Genomic DNA, 17,003 nt, shown 5'->3' with positions numbered 1-17,003 from the left:
GTCCTCCTCTCGGTGGATGTTTCACACATGATCCACAGGCTCACATTTCACCATCGAGCCCCCACCCTAAAAAGTGCATCTGCGTACGTCACCATTGTGTCTGCTCGCTGTTTTCGTGGACGTTGAAGAAAGTGAAAGGGTGATGAGTAAAAGGATGCATCGCATTCTCATGGGTCAAAATATGACGAACAGCCATCAGCACGTGCGCCGTATGTCAAGCCATTTTAATAATAATCATTTTAACATGACATAACAGACAGTACGGTGATGCCTCGGTTCTCGGCCACAATCCGTTCCAGAAAACGGTTCGAAAAGTGATTTGTTCGAAAAGCGAATCGATGTTTCCCATTGCAATGAATGGAAAAAGAAATAATACGTTCCAAGCCTAAAAAATTAGGCTTTATTTTTTGCAGTTCAGTTTTTTTTTTTAGCTTTTCCTGATAATAAACTGCATAGTAGAAATACGTGTATAGTTTAAATACTCTATATAATAAAATAATTTAAGAACTATATTTATTTTTTCCTGAAAATGTATGCTTTAGTAGTAGAGTACGCTAGGCTGGGAGTGCACTGCCGTATCTGTAGCGACTCGGCCCCCAGCCTTGTAAACTTTTTTTATCAACAAAAGTGGAGAATAACTTTAAACAAGCAACTTTCCTTCTTTGGATTGATTGGAAGTTTATATGTTAGTCCTCGAAAAGAGGAAAAACAACAGTCACTACTGGGACACGTCTGTGTACAGAGGCTGCTTTATACAGAATAACAAAAGTGCGCTGGTTGAGCCGTGCGCGTTATGTCATTTCCTTTTTTTTTCTGGGGGGCGTTCGAATTGACAATAACAAAACGCGTCGTGGGTGGGTCAACTGCTCGCGCCGCGCCGCAATGTCATTTACGTGTTTTTTCGTGGGGCATTCGAATAGACAATAGCAAAACGCGTCATGGGTGGATCAGCCGGGTTTTGTCGGGGGCGTTCAAGTCCCGATTTTTGTTTGAAAACAGAAGCAAAAAAATCTTAATTTTCCTTCGAAAAACGATTTGTTTGTAAACGGGGACGTTCGAGAACCGAGGCTTTACTGGAACTTGAAGAAAATATGACCATCGATCGTAATATTGTTTAAATAAGGACTGATGTATAGAATCATGTCATTTTTAATGAGTGAGCATAAGTGGCCAAGAAAATGGATGGATTTTATAGATAATGACATTTCATTTTTATGGCAGGATATAGTAAGACATTGTTTAAATATAATTTATGCATATGTATAGGTAGATGTTTTTGTACACGTTAACAAGCCAATGTATCATAAGACATGAGTTGTAATATTGTGTATTGTAGAGTAAAACATTTGAAGACGTTGAATATGTCATGATATTTATTTTCATGACAGGGTGTATACTAAGACATCATTTGGCCTAGTGTTCAGTATCAAAACATTTTAAATATGAAATGATGTAATTAAAAAAATACATATTTCTAGTCAGACATTTTATAATATGACGATCTACTGCAAAGTGTTTTATTTTGGCCTTATATATCATCTGCTATTAAATGACCTATGATGTGAATATGATATGATGATGTGATGTGAATGATAGTACTTTTCAAATGTCGACAGGATGTATGACATTTTCATATTTCAACTCAGGCGTTTTGAAATATGACCTGTTTGATTGTGACGTAACGTATTATGTCTGATTCTGATTTTTGATGTCACGTTATATGTGGGAAAACATTTGCTAAGAAGACAATGTATCGCAAGAAAAATTTTAGACATGGAATGACGTCACGGAACGATGATGCGATATTTAGTCACGTGATGACATCTATTATATAAAATAGGTCTTGAAATCATGACGTAGTGCATGATGATTTTATCATGCCGTCCTAAGGCAATATTTGTAAGTAGCAAATTGCGCCGTTTGCGGGATGGCACTTGCGTGTGTGCGGACGACCTCGCCTCGACTATTTGCCTTCGCACTTTGCACCCTCGCGGCAAACGTCTCACACTCGCACCGGACTTGTTCGCGACATCGTGTTAAAAATGTCAAAGCTGTTGGAACGGGGAAATATCAGCAGCTGGACAGCAGGTTCAAAACAAAAAAACAACAAAAAAAAGACAATTCTAAGCTGCCTGACTCTGTGTGCTAAATTAATTACCCCACTTGTTCAATTATTAATTTCATTTTTTTTTTAAAAACGGAGTTCATTTCACTGGCAACACCAAAGTGTGATTACCTCCAGATTGGTTCAAGAAGGAAATCACTTCAACAGGACCTGACAAAATGTCATGTCATTATCCAAGTTGCTTATCCTCACAAGGCATGCGGGAAAGCAGGAGCCTATCCCAGCTAGCTTTGGGCGAACGATGGACTACACCCTGAACTGGTCGCCAGTCAGTCGCAGAGAAGATATCGACACCATCGCTGAGCAGGAACCGATCCCAAGCTGCCTGTACCTGAGGCGGGCGTGTGTACCACTACACCATCAGTGACCTGCTGACAAAATGAAGTTGGCCAAAAGATTTACCAAAGCCGCGATAAAATGCCACATCCCAAAGACATTGAAGAACAGATGAGATATAAAGTCATTGAAATGTAAATCCATCAGTCTAGAAAGGGTGACAACAGCATTTATAAAGCTTTTGAACTCCAGCGAACCACGGTGAGAACTAGTATCTTCTTTTGGACGAAACCACGGAACTGTGAGGAACCTTCTCAGGAAAAAAAGGCAGGCCTACAAAAATGAGTTCATGATTCAACAAGAAGGAGGGAGACTCGGCAGATATTGCAGAATTGCATGGCAAAAACCACTTCTGACCAAAGATAACATACAGGCTTATCTTTGTTTTGCAAAAACAAGCCCCCCAAAAATCTAATTTTCAAGACTTTTGGGAGAATAGTAGATGGACCGGTTGGCACGGTGGATCAGCTGGAAAGCGTTGGCCTCACTGTTCTGAGGTCCCGGTGAACCCGGACCCGCCTGTGAGGAGTTTGCATGTTCTCCCCGTCCCTGCGTGGGTTTTCTCCGGGCACTCCGATTTCCTCCCACATCCCAAAAACATGCAACATTAATTGAACACTCTAAATTGCTCCTAGATGTGATTGTGAGTTCGACTGTTTGTCTCCATGTGCCCTGGCAACTAGTTCAGGGTGTACCCCACCTCCTCCCCGTTGACAGCTGGGATTGGCTCCAGCATTCCTTGCGACCCTTGTGAGGATAAGCAGGTAAGAAAATGGGTTGATAGATGGACTGACGGGGTGAAAGTTGTTGACCTTTTCAGAAAGCTTGTGTCCCATTACATCTGGCATAAATGAATCGCAGCAGTTCAGAAAAACAACTCGACAACAGTCAAATGCAGTAACTGTACTGAGACGCTCTGGGGCTGCTTTTCTACTTCAGAACCTGGATGACTTTCTGTAATGGATGCAATCATGAACTTTACGCTCTTTAGGCGAATATCCTGAAGGGGAATATTCGGCAATCAGTTTGTGACCTCAAGTTGAAGTCCAGTCGGTTCTACGGCAGGACAGTGATCCAGAACACACTGAATGCACAAATACACGTTCACAACACTGCATTTTTTTTCTTGGTAAATTACACTGCTTTTCTAGGAAAAAAAAAAAACTTTTCAACTTTAAAAGAACTAAGATTTTTTTTCATAACAGCACAACTTTTGCGCAGAAAAACACGTCTAGAATATGTCACAATCACATTTAAATGCTCAAGCATTGAACGCAAGGAATGTAAAGCCCAAGACTTTCTTCTTCTCCATGCAGGACTGTGTTCATTTTTCCTTCTTAGCTTTTCTTTCCAAATCTGAAGTCACTGAGCGCAGCTTTAAGTGACTCCAGATGGTTTTTTTTTCCCTCCTTCTTTCGTTCTAGAATTGAACTCATATGGAAGCAGATTTTCCTCATTCTTGCTCCCCATTGGACGGTTCTCCCACTTTTATCACGTATGAGTATGGCTTAAAGACAGGCGTGACCGCAAATGTGAAGCGAGGGGTACCTCGATGCCACCAATGCCAAAGAGATACAGTGGTGGTGGGGGGGGGAGGGGGGGTTAACCTTTTAAGACTGGGGGAGGAGGGCAATGGTTACTGTGCAAAGAGAAATGAAACCCTTGAGCAATGTGCAAGGCAGGTAGCGACAGGAACGGCATTAAAGCTGAGAGAGAGAGAGAGAGAGAGAGAGAGGAGGAACAAACAGTAGGAAGGAAGGAGGCTCGTGGAAATGGCCCAGAAATTCGAGTCCAATCTTCGCACCGCACACTTCGGAATATCGTGGAGACTTTCCACAGCTGCGAAAGCAGAACGTTGGCTGAGCGAACGCACCTTTTGTCTCCGTGCGAATCCAAAATGGCGGCGACGCCTTACTGGGCCGCTCGCTCAAGTCCAAACGGGAAGTTCGAGCCTCGCATGTGTCTGTCATTATCTGCTTTACACTTCATGACACGTATGTGTGCGAGAGTGACTGTTTTATATTTTGTTTTTAGGTCTGGTGGGGGGTAGGGGGGTATAATGTGACTCTTTTTTCTTTATTAATCTATGGATTTTATTCCATTTTTAAAAAGACATACACACTCGCAACTGCTATGGCTTCTTTTTACTTAAAAAAAAGCACTTCCGTCACCCTTGTGAGGATAAGTGGCTAAGAAAATGGATGGATTAAAAAACATAATCATTACGACTATTATCAAATGTCATTTCAAAACCAACCATAACAAGCTACTTTTTAAAATAAAGGGTTATTTTGTTTTGAAAAAATAATTCAGTCACTCATGCTAATGTTTTCATTATTAACAAAAAAAAAAACAACATAATGACTATTAGCCTGGTTTTCTTTAAAAGAAAAACGCAACTTTTAAACAAAACAGAAAAAAAAATGGAAAAAAAAGAAAAAAATATTATGATAACTAACTAAAAGTTGTGTTATTTTTCATTTAAAATATAAGGTTCATTTTATTTTAATAAAAAGATAATTACCTACAGTTGAATAAATAAATATTGTAGGGGAGGGTATGTGATAACTAAACTACTAACAGTGCTTTTTTTTTTAAACTAACGATTTTACTTCATTGATCGTTCTGCGATACATTTAATTTCAAAAACAGTTTTTGGAACGATACTCCTTCAAACATAAAAGCAATTCCCTAAACCCTTCACATTCTTCCCAATGTGTGCGTGCGTGTGTGTGTGTGTAAGAGAGCGAGGGAGTGTTAACTAAGACCATGTGCTCCACTTTTCATATAAAAAATAAATTAAAAATCCAACACGATCATATTTTAAAAATAAAACTCTACCAGTTGGCCTTAATTAGTTGAAGGTGAAGTGTCAAAGGGTGCAAAAACTACACATCATCATCATCATCATTACACAAGCGTGCGTTTTTTGTTGTTTTTTTTTCTTTTTTTGGGGGGGGGGTCTTGCATCCATTTTCGCGATCCCAGCACACACCCTTTTGTGGATGTGGCAGGCCTGGGAAACACAACGCTGATGAGACGCAAAGCGCCTCCTCTTCAACTTGCAGACGTGGACGCAGGAGGAGACCCAAAAAAAAAAAAAAAAAAAAAAAAAAGGACAATAATTTCAGGAGATAATGGGGGAGTGGAGAAGGGAAGAAAAGGATCGGGTCTGCGGCGGTCCGAAAGGCCTCGCTGTTGAATGTGTCTTTTATTAAAATACTGTTAAGAGAATCGCAAGAACTTCCATGCAGTCCCAAGTATGGATGTGTTAAAACCTGATTTATAACAAGACAAGATAAAAATTTGAATTTTTTTGTCTGCGTGCGAGTTTTTTAGCCAGCGAACAAGCCCGAGCCGACTTTTCAATGCTTGTGAGGCCAGCAGACATCTTCCAGCGCCACATGACACTGGTCTATGTTTGGGCAAGCGGCCGCAGCCAATGAGGCGCTGAGCCCTCCCCCCCTCCCTCCATTCTCCTAAAAAAATGTGACGTGGACTCCTTAAATCCGCTCCGCAGCCGCCAGAAGACGTCTCCCTCCGAGTGTCGCTTCAACTTCTGAATGTGGCCACCCTGATGGTTAAAAAACCCTGAGGAACGCCTTCAATGTCTGCAGATACCACCTGACACATGGATGACAAGCCTCTCCTCAAAGAACTTCCAATCCCCCCCCAAAAAAGAAAATTCTGGGGCCTATTTTGTTGGTCTCTCAGCTAAAATGTACACATCTTGGTCTTTTAAAGTGCAATAAACTAAGCACATGTAATAATCAGTCTTTCTTTGATGTGGTTCTATGGTTTACGTTGGCTTCTAAGGTTTCTATCGCCAACTGAAAACCGAATGCAGTTCCTGGGCCAGTTAAGGGTTAAAACCAAACAGTAAAACTGGACAGATGTCCAAAGATAAGCAAAGAAGAATGTTATGTAGGCCATTTTAATCAAACACTAGGTCATTTCCTCTCGTGGTGCGGTTCCTACGGTGGAGTCCGAATGGAGTCATCAAACGGGAGTGAACTGAATTGGTTCAAAACGAGTCTAGCACAGTTTCAGGCATGTGTGAATCCGATCAGGCTGGACCAGATGGATTTGACCCTGAATGGCAGAACGACAGGAAGCACATGGAGAAGATGATAAGACTGCTACAGTTAGCATGTCGTCTTTTAGCATTTTTATTTGATCAAGATGGCAGACCAAACCTATAGACTGGGTTTAAAAATCTCGGTTGAGACCAGATTTCCAAGGATTCTCCATCGTAAACCTTTTTAGCTGAAACAATCTTTTGCAATACTAATTTGAGACTTGTACATACTGTATGCGCGGAATCATGGCGTCAAGTCAGCAACCCATAAACAGTTAATGGCTGGCACCCTGGGTTTCTGTACGGAACAGCAGCCAAAATCTCCAGTACAGGCCGGCAGGGGGTCAAGGTTTACATGTTCAAGCGGGTTCCTGTGTAAATCCGTGTAAAACCTTACCATCTTTGCTATCGGGCTACTGCATGCTACCCATTAGTGAGCGGGGGCCTTTTTATGGCGCTGGACTGTATGCCCCCCCCCTCCCCCCAGGGGGGAAAGGGATCTCTCGCCTCAGCTTGAATCTGACGCAATTACACAACAAACGACAATCAGCACTTCTTATCATCGCGACTAGCAAAAGCTTCCATGCCAGTCCGGCTACGTAGTTCTGGTCTGGTGATGGAAGCAGGCGGACCAAGAGTCAAGAGGTAAGAAAACCAGGACAAATAATCGCAATTCTAGATTCACCACTGAGGAACACGTCCAGCTTGTCGAGCAGGTATCGATCGCAAGCTGTTGGCCGCAGCTAGGACTATGTTCTGCTCAGGACGTCGCGTCCAACAAACATCTGGTTTTGTCACCGCCGGACACTTTCATGGCTCCGTTTCTGGGATAGTCGTTAGGCAAAGGACAGTGGAGAAGATCTGCGAACAGTGTTCGGAAGACGCTTTGACAACTGGGAATCCAAACGGCGATACAGAGACAGAGGCCATAGTTTTTGGACCCTTACAGTATTACAAAGTACAAACAACAACCTTGGAGTCCAAATATGAGTCAATATGTATAGTAACTTCATCTTAAAACTGTCGCAATTTCTGTAAGAGTAGAGTAGAAATATTTCAGTGATTCAGAGCTGGAGAGACTTGGAAAACTTCCTCTGAAAGGGTCTCCCTGGTCCCACTGACAGTCTTGACTTTGGAACTGGAACATTTTGCAACTGAAAAAGGTTCAACTGAATACCAATCGAGGACCTTGAAGGACACACATAGACTCTGACTGTCCTCTAAAATCTGACAACTTAGGACATGCGGAACATATAGCAGGACTTGGGACTTCCTGTAGACTTGGACCAAAGGGTCTCGGACTTGTTGGGGACTTAATCAAATGTGATAAGGAATATTGTTGTGTGTTTAGGGGTACATCATGCCAATAGGGTGGTACCCAGAAAGATTCAACCATTGACAGTGTCGACTTTTACAATTTAAAAAAAAATCTTTATATGTACATTTTGGTATACCAAAAGGATTTGTTTTAGTGGGAGCATATTCTTTAGATCCAGAACAGTTACCTTAAAGACAAGTACCTAGCATGACAGAAATGGGCGCCAACTGGAGCACCATTTATGACTTGGTACCCATTTCGGACTTGGTAGTGGATGGAAAGTTGGATCGGATGACTTGTCGTTGGGGTGGTACCCTAAAGGGCTTTCTCTTGTGGGAATGTACCTGTACTTTGTGGGTCCAGAAGCTGAATAGACGGAAATAGACCAATTTTGGTCTAATTAGGCTGGGGCGTGTCCTGTCTAGGATAGGACAGGATAGGACAGAATTGGGCCGGATTGGATCGGATAGGGAGAGAAAGTCGGATGGACGCAAACCAAACTTTCCCTACTTTTTCCCCAAACTTTCAACGGATTGAACGGTTACAATTTCTTTTTTTGTTGTTGTTTTTGTTGTCTTTAATTCTGTGACAAGCGTGTCTGAAGACGCTTTACCTCCTCATCCAAACGTTGGAGGAACAACAGACGACGGGCCGCGCAGCGCTGCAGCGGTTCCGTGCGCCGAGCCAAGAGCCAAACCCAGTGGCCTTTTTTTTCCCCCTCTCCAGTGGACGCTGTAACCCTCTAATTTGACTTTTATTTTTGGACTGAGTTTATTGAACGCTCCCTTTCTATACGAAATGCGCAGAACTCATTGCCACCCTGCTACCATTATTCACCAACAGCAATTCGGACATTTTAGTGCCATTATTGAAAGCATTTTTATTTTTTTGGTCCTCATGCTAAATAGTTCACAAGTTGACCATTCCGAGGAAACAGACAGGACTCTTTATGCAGTATTCGTGTGATATTTTAACACATACAGGATCGCGCTCCCCTCTGTTAAAATTCCTGCTGCTCCCAGGGAAAACCTGGTTTCAAGATGGGTCCGGGTGGACCAACACTGTAACCACCCTGCTAGATAAATAAACGATACGTCCTTGTTTTAAAGGGGAAAATCTCGTGCTTGCATTAACATTGTATCCAATAGTTCATGTAATATGTACTCTATTTTGACAATGTGATGTTAAACCCTCTCTCATTTAATAGTGTTTTGAGATGACTTTTGTCGGCTATTATGAATTATCCGGGTTGCTGCCATTTTCGCGAGTCACATGATGTACGTGGATGTATGTGACATGTACCGTGCTGTTCCAAACGCTGGATTATACGCGACACCGTTTATGCCCAGCTCTGATTTCTCGGATTCATCCTCATCTGATGAAGAAAGAGCAGTATCGGGTGATCGGGAAGACGGAGGAATACTTCCATACAGATTTGAACCTGTGGCTGTAATTAATGTTGAATATTCGGATGGTTCTTCGGACAGGAATGACCCGGAGTCCGACGAGTGAGCTCCAGCGGCAGGCAGTCGTGATCTGATATTCCAGGCGGCGGAGGCCATTAGCCCCGAACACTGAACCTAGGCTAAAGGAGGCCCCGTAGCTCAGTGGTTACAGCACCGGTTTGGTAAACCAGGGGTTGTGGGTTCCTATCCCACTGGGGCCTCCACTCCCTGAGAAGGGTTGCGTCAGGAAGGGCATGCGGCGTAAAAAATTGTGCCAAACATATATATGCGTTCATCTGAGATGACACGCTGTGGCGACCCCGCAAGGGACAAGCTGAAAGAAACACACACTGAAGCTAGGCTAAAGGCCTCCGCCGCCACCAAAGGTCCAGTGACGGGCCAGGGGCCGAGCTGCCAGACGCCCAATCTAGGCTGAAGGCCTCCGCCGTCTGAAAGCTCGGCTCGCGGCCCGCCGCCGGAGCTCACTCGTCAGACTCTGCGTCATTCCGCCCAAAGACCCATCTGAATATTCAACATTAATTACAGCCATAGGTTCAAATCTGTATGGAAGTATTCCTCTGTCTTCCCGATCAACCGATACTGCTATTTCTTCATCAGATGAGGATAAATCCAAGAAATCAGCGCTGGGCATAAATGGTCTCCCATGTAATCGAGAGTTTGGAATGGCACGGGACACGTCACATACGCCCACGTACATCATGTGACTTGCGAAAATGGCAGTGCCCCAGATAATTCGTATTTGTCGATAAAAATCTTCTCAAAACGCTATTAAATGAGAGAGGATTTAACATCACATTGTCAAAATAGGGTACATATTACATGACCTATCGGATACACTCTTGACGCAAACCACTGGATTTCTCCTTTAAGGACAGCACGCACATGCTAAGGGAGGCTAATCACAGGAAGTGCAGACGCTAATTATAACTCAATGCTACCTGGCACCTAAAGTCATTTCTTGAATTGTATGGAATTTGTGAGTATGTGTTAAAATACTTTACAAATGTAAGTACACAAGTCATTGAATTGTTTTATTTTGAAAAATGAACAATTTTGTGAACGCATTATAACTTTGAAATGTTTTTATTTTCTGATTTTGCATAGCTTTTTTTTTTTTCCTACGGATGACCCGGCCTACGTGTCAGCGCCCGTCCCGAAAAACCACTGAGCCGGCGCCACCTTCGACGAGGATTCACGACACTTTTGCCGCTGGCCGGGCGGGCCCCGCGAGGGGAAGTAAACACGGGGCCGCAGATGCGGAGAAGCGATGGCGAGATGTCGTCATGCGGCCTGCTAGCAAAGGCGAGCAACATGTGAAAAGCGTTAGCGAGGGGGCTGTAAATTTCAGCTCTTCTTCATCCTAAGGTCGATTTTGCAACATGTGGCGGGCACACGGGATCCCTCGTCGTGCGTGGAAAAACAAAAGTAGAGTGATTTGGGAAAATGGAGGACAATTAAAGATTGACAAACAACAACAGAAGGTGGGGGTTGGGGGGAGAATGGGAGCAATAGGAAGTGCTATCAACGTGTTGATCTCGGACTGTTTACTTGGAGAGAAACGACATTCTCTGCAGGGACTCCAACGACGCAAAAAAAGTGAAATACTTTGATGGCGTACGCTTCAAGAAAAAGGGGAAAAGTCGTTTTTGCCGGTTGGATGTTTCGGGGAGGGAGAGGAGACCACATTGCATTCTTCTTCATTGAGGTCACCATTTTTTTCTCTTCTCCTCCTCCTCCACTGCTCAGAAATGCAGAGCTGCAGCTCAGTTTTCTTCTTCTTCTTCTTCTTCTTCTACTACTACCCACCCAAATACTTCTGACTGTCATCTCGCTACTTCACAGAGTACAGTAACAGGGTCCAGTTTTATTTTTGTCTTTAACTTTAATAAAATAACTGCCCAGGAAATGTTTTAATCATCATTCCTAACAGTTATTCAAGTGTAAAAAGAACTTAAGCACCGGGGGGAAAAAAAACCCGGGTAGCTTACATTATATATAAATATTGTATGTTATTACATGTTAATTAATTTGTTTTGGATTTCTTTGGGTAAAAAAGTAACAGGGTTAGATAACAATAGCGTGTGTTGTAAAGAAACTGGAAGTAAAAGTGACAAAAAAAAAATAAAACTATCTACTAGAATAGCTTTATCAAGGTAATATAGGTAGTATATTCTAAATATTATATTATTATATATTATAAATATTTCAAAATTTTCAAGTGTTTTAATAATTATTTAAAAAGATTAGATAAGAGCTACGTAAGTGTAATTTACTATTGGTATTTTTTTTAAATGGTGGAGAGTAACAACAGAATCTGATTGTAAAAACTGACATTTGAATATAATACTATAACGTGTATTACAGTAACAACTTCAATACTGCAATTAAAATACTTTAATTATCGCTAACATAATTATAGATGGATGAATAATACAAAAACTAAATAAATCTGTCGCGAACCCTAAAGGTACAAATTGAAAGTCATTTTACTCAAGTAAAAAAAATCATTTGTAAAGCAATGTTTCATATTTAAAGCATTCAACAATCATTTTTTTCCTCTTTAATTGTATACAACCGTTTTGATTAAAGGTTTTTAAAAATATATAATTTTTTTGCATACCTGTGATCAATGATGGAGTGGAGTCCCGCAAGTCTAAAAAATATGGCTGCACTTTGTTGTCATGTGACCTTCCTTAAAAAAAAAAAATCAATAATAATAATAACACTGGCAAGCACCCAAGTTCCATATTACACATTTACGGTTCACTTTTCTCAGAGGCTCTAAAAGTCATGAAAATATTGAGCCACGTTTGTACAAATTGGGAATGTGCCAGACTGCTAGTGAATTTTGGGACAAATTAAAGAAAACAAGGATGGCACGGTGGATCAGCTGGTAAACCGTTGGCCTCACAGGTTCAATACCGGACCCGCCCGTGTGGAGTTTGCATGTCATCTCCGTGCCTGGGTGGGTTTTCTCCGGGCACTCCGGTTTCCTCCCACATCCCAAAAACACTCAACATTAATTGGACACCCTAAATTGTCCCTAGGTGTGATTGTGAGTGTGGCTGTCTGTCTCCTGCGATTGGTTGGCGACCAGTTCAGGGTGTACGCCGCCTACGGCCCGTTGACAGCTGGGATAGGCTCCAGCGCTCCCTGGGACCCTCGTGAGGATAAGCGGAAAAATAAAATGGATCGATAGATAAACAAACTAAAAATTGTTCCCCTCGAAAACGAACCTCGGCCCTCGTCTCCATGCGATGATACTGACGACCATTTTCGACCGGTAAACCATGAGGATTATTTAACAACGTGGACATTTTGGAACTGTTCTTCCACACCAAAACCCGTCGGGGCGTGCCCCGCAACCTAAAGGGAGCCGACCCGCCGCAAACAATGGACCCACTTCAACCTCGGAGTGGAAGTTATTGATTAAAGAGGTGTGTCCCGATACTTTTGTCCAGATTCAACCGGGCTCATTTCTGTTCTGTGGAGCTGAGAGGAGAAAATGACTCATCTGCTTTTTCCATTTCCAGCCTCTCTCTCTCTCTCTCTCTCTCTCTCTCTCTCTCTCTCTCTCTCTCTCTCTCTTCCTCTTTCTGTTTGAATTTACCTTCACAGAAAGAAGACGGTTTTTTTTTCTTCAACTCCGCCATGACACCATGCACGCACTTTCTCTCTTTCTCTATTTCTGTTGTCTGTCTTTGGCACCTCCCACTTTCAGCCTCACATGCAAAAATTGTAACGACAATTCCAGACGGGATCTCGGTTCCTCCAGCTCTCCCCCATCCCTCCCCCCCCAACCCTCACCCACCTCAATCTTCACCAACGACACAGTTTTTTTTTTTTTTTGGGGGGGGGGTGTTAACAGTTTATAATGATTGCCCCCCACCCCCCAATACAAAAACGCACAGACATTAGCGAGACAATATCACAAATCGTACAAATGTGTTCATCTATGAGAAGCGCGAGGGTTAAATGTGAGAGCACACGGCAACAACTGCTCGGTTTGGCTTGCTAACTTTAGCAGATGTTGGAAATGACAAACCGCGTTGAAGGAGAAGCTCCGTGGTCGAATAGAAAACCAAAAAAAGTAGAGGATTCCTCCCTCGGAACGCATCAGTGAACGCACCACTAACGCAGATTCATGGGACTTTTTGAAGGTTTTTAAAAGTCATTCGAATGTGAGACCATTTTGTAGAGAAATAAAGATTCATTAACAACAAAAATGTGTTGATTTTTTTTTTTTAATTAAAGTGAATGGACCGTGTCACATTTTGGGGGTTTCTAAATATCATAAAAAGGTGAGGCAAGTACAGCACCTGAGAAAAATGAGGATTCATTGAATGCACCAGCAATTGAAAATAGAGATTTGTTTGACAAAAAATGGAGATCAAGCACAACCTGTTACCTATTCTTAAAGTTCTCAAAGCCAGCAAAACGAGGATGACTGAGATGGCCACCACTAGCAAGCAGCAGTGAACGCACCAGTAAAAGTCATCAAAAATATGAACAGTATGAAAAAAATAAGGATTCTTTCCCTAAAAAGAAAAAAATGTGACCACACGAGTAAAATCATGTTGTCAATATTTTATTTCTATAAGTAATTACAGTTAAAAGTCAGTGAACGCACCAGTCAAAGTCTGCCATGTCACTAGTTTAAAATTGATAAAAGTAGTGGAAACACGAGACCAGTTTGAGCAAAATTAAAGATTCTGCAACTAGGAAGTGCCAGTGAAGGCACCACGTCACTCCTTCTGAACTTTCTTCTAGTATAAATACAACTCCAGGATGGAGAACGCCCAGGATTCCTCCCCCTAAAAAGCGCCCGTGAACGCACCAGTACAAACGTGCCATGTCACATTTCTTTAAAGGGTCTAAAAGTTGGTAAAAAAAATGCGCAACATTCCCAATGTAGGGAAATCCGACACCTCGATCCCACCCACTCCTTTAACTCCATGCTGGAGCGTTCACGGGTCACTTTCGAGACAAATGATCAATTTAAAAAAAAAAGTTATTTTTGCATAAAACTTTCAATCACTTTTTTTTTTTTTTTTTTTTTTACGAAGCAGCACGGCTGCTTTTTAGCAGCCTGTCAGGCGACTCGCGCATTATCTCAAAGTCCAGGGAAGGATCCCGTCAGATTTTCCATCTGGGCTGTCTGACTGGATGTCTGCGGCCCTGGTGCAGGGAGGGAGGGAGGGAAGGAAGGATGGGAAAGAGAGGGTGAGAGAGAAACAGAGGGAGGGATGGAGAGAGCTTGGACGAACGAGCGATGGGGGCTGGGATGGAGGACGCAGCCAAACAGTTATAAAAAAAAAAAAACAGGGCCCCCAAAAGTATCGGGAAAATCGACGACGGCCCCCAGTGCCCCTCAGTGATGGGTGATGAATGTTTAGGAGTTTTGGCGTGGAAGGACCCCATCAAACGGCCCTCTGGTCTGCCTCCTGGGTGCTGGGACACTTGCAGATTTTGGCAGCAGCGCCACTTTTGCTTAATTTCCTGTTGGTGGGATGCGTCCCAAAACTTTTGCCCGTCCACAAGTAAAAATCAGCTGCCCGAGTGGCAGATGGTTTTCCTTCGTTTTTGTTCGTTTGTTGTCTTAAAGCACTACTACGGATTCATAACTGAGGATTCCTCCCCTAAAAAGCACCATTGAACGCACCAGTAAAAGCACATCATTCACTTTTTCAATGGTTTGAAAAGACAAGTGAGAATTCTTCTAATAGAAATGGTCATTGAACGCACCACTAAATTCTCGCCACATCAATTTTTGGGAGCCATCTAAAAAAACATAAATCCAGTGGAGAAATTCCTCCTCTAGAAACCATCAGTGAACGCATCTGTCAAATTTGAAGTTTGGATCCCTTCAATGTCTTTTTGAATGCTATAAAAGTTATGGAAAAATGACGAAAACACTGAAAATCAACATGTTGAAGCCTCTTGAACTTGTGAAAATGGGAGGCGAATTTGAAGGTAGTCAAGGGATAAGATGGAGATCCCTTCTTTTTTGGAGGGTGGGGGTGGGATTAGTCCTTCAGAGTACTCATCACATATTAGCTAGGTAGGTAGGTAGCATCTAAAGATATTGTAGTGCACCTCATCTGATTGGCGACACTGTAAAATTTTCACGGTCACGCCCTGTAATTTATCTGCGTCAAGCGTGACAAGACGGATTGGAATTGCGACCAATGAAGAAAGGCCAAAGGAGAAATGAAAGGCATATTTTTGAATATTCGCACCGATAATTAATGCGCTTCGTGTTTGAAGGGAAGCGAGGCACGGAGGGGGATGTCTGGCGCAAAGCTGCAAGTAGGAACACGTGCACGCTGCAGCGCGCAGGCTCGCTGGGAATGTAAAGTTTGCCCGGCGCGTGTGAGGAAGGCTTAAAGACGTAAACTTTTCATTTTTCGCTTTAAGGCCCACGGCACGCATGCAGCGGAACAGGGCGGTCGTCTTAGTTTGGCCAACTAACTGCATGCGTCGGTTTCATGGTCGCCGGGCTGTACGTTTTGGACCCCCGGGCCCTCTGTTTCAATTACGTCCAATCACAGCGGCCCGCCCCATTCCCTTTAAACGTAGGGACAATGGCAGTCTCGTGCGGAGACATCTCCGCGCAGGAGAAGACGATGTGGAAAACGACAACGCGGAATCGTCGCTGATCTTAGGCCACTGTGAAAACAGACAATGTAATGTAACTGTGCCGGCCAGTAAATGATTTCAAAAATACAATACAAGAATGATAATTATATTAATAAGAATGTGTTTAATGTATTCGTTTCAGAGGGGCGTCAGAGGGTTTTATGCAAGCTGTTGACTTATTTATGAATGAAAACTATCTGACATCCACCACACGTTCACGGAGCTCACGTGTTTGTCTGCCTGTGCCCCGATCCATTGCGCTAAAACCAGCGGTCCAGCTACAGTCCCGGACTTACATGTGGTCGCATGAGGTAAACATCTGGACCAACGTTTTACCACCAGACTTAGTAATTGAAAGTGATACATGTAGTTATAGACAACGATATGATAAATGTTGAAGTCCATCGTGAAGTCTATATACAGTAAGTCTTTCTCAAAGTCGAGATCGAAGCGTACTGTGGATCTATGTCTTAATCGTAGTCTATGTTCATGATGGAGTCTTTGCCCCAGTTCAACTCTCTCTATGAGTCAATGAGTAAGTCCAAGTCTATGACTAAGTCCTTTTGAAAGTTGAAGTGTAAATCTTGGTCTAGTTCACTGACCAAGTCGTAGTCTGAGTCTGACTCGGAGTTTTTGTCCTTGTCTAGATCTTTCAGTCTGTCTATGCTAAAGTCAATGACAAAGTCCAAGTCGTGATTCTCAATCATATTATTATATTAACTCTGCTTGAGTGTCACTGAGTTTGTATCATTTTCGTGTTCCGGATGGGGACAAATGCCGGTGGACCAAAACGAGATATTTTTGTCCTTCATCTTTTTTTTTTTTTGGGGGGCAGGGGGGTCAGCTTCGGGCTCCTGGCGCTCACCTGAGCTGGTCCCAGCCGTTCGGTCACCTGGGATCTGCTCGAATGTTCTGCAGGTCTGATTGAGCTCGAGCAGCTTCCGGCCAAAAGAAAGGAGGCAGAAAAAAAGGGAGGGAGAGCGAGAGAAAAAAAAAAGAGGCCGCAAAACGATCTGTTATGGCGAGGCAGCGAGACTTCAT

Source organism: Syngnathoides biaculeatus, chromosome 22, assembly GCF_019802595.1.
Source record: "Syngnathoides biaculeatus isolate LvHL_M chromosome 22, ASM1980259v1, whole genome shotgun sequence".
NCBI lineage: Eukaryota > Metazoa > Chordata > Actinopteri > Syngnathiformes > Syngnathidae > Syngnathoides > Syngnathoides biaculeatus.
The sequence above is the reverse complement of the archived record's forward strand: the minus strand, read 5'-3'. Positions refer to the sequence as shown.